The sequence below is a fragment of the Peromyscus californicus genome, unplaced genomic scaffold (genome assembly GCF_007827085.1).
Source record: "Peromyscus californicus insignis strain IS unplaced genomic scaffold, ASM782708v3 Scaffold_9__1_contigs__length_137607984, whole genome shotgun sequence".
Taxonomy (NCBI): domain Eukaryota; kingdom Metazoa; phylum Chordata; class Mammalia; order Rodentia; family Cricetidae; genus Peromyscus; species Peromyscus californicus.
In genome coordinates this window covers 115,929,707-115,930,476 of record NW_026294617.1, presented here as the reverse complement: position 1 = coordinate 115,930,476, position 770 = coordinate 115,929,707, and the positions used below count along the sequence as shown (strand labels likewise).

General features: G+C 38.1%; 1 non-coding gene across 1 annotated transcript; it reads right to left on the bottom strand.

Annotated features, from left to right (window-relative positions):
• Positions 1-211: 211 nt before the first annotated feature.
• LOC128106799 (small nucleolar RNA SNORD113/SNORD114 family) lies at positions 212-283 on the bottom strand. The gene has a single exon (XR_008216847.1). It is a non-coding gene; the product is annotated as a small nucleolar RNA SNORD113/SNORD114 family (small nucleolar RNA).
• Between the last annotated feature and the right edge of the window lie 487 nt (positions 284-770).

Sequence of the window (770 nt, the reverse complement as noted above, 5' to 3'; positions counted from 1 at the left end):
GCCCCCATATCATTAAAATATTATGTCATGTGTGGCTAAACCTTTTTTTCTTCTCCACTTGTATAGTAAGAATTTTATCTTTTTAAAAACTAGCTTACCAAAGTAGCAGGTTTCCTTGCAGTATTTCACACATACCTGGGTTTGGTCGACTCCTCATGGTACACTCTCCCCTCTTCTGCTTCCTATTCCCACTTTTTTTTTTTTTAATGATGTGGACCTCAGACTCCCAGACCTGCAGACACAAACAATGACTCATACAGCACCAGCAGTCATTATTAATCCAACATTACCCCTCCACTTCCCTATTGGATTATGAGTCATTGGCCACTAATACTGAGATCATTATAAACCACAAAAATCTAAGGACAAGATCCTTGAAGATACTCCAGAGTTTCCAAGGGTCTCTTGCCATAATTAGTGTCTGTTTTGTTATACATTCTTAATCTGGAAAAAAAATTTAATCACTGTTTCACCCACATGCCATATTAACCCTTCGGTGATGGCTGCTCTTCTCAGATAATAAGTGGGTTTTTATTGTTGTTTTATCAATACATGCATGGTCATTAAAAACAACATGAACCAACACAGGAATGCTGACTACTCACACAGTGTCTTCATTATGAACCCAAAAAGCTGAACATGAAGCTCACATCCAAGTGAGAATTTGTAAATCAACTTAGGGAAAATCCATTCTGAGAGTGTAAAGCGGAAGGAACTGTAAGAAGATTGGCATTCTGTTCACTCATCCATGCTCTCTGCTTTCTTGTCTT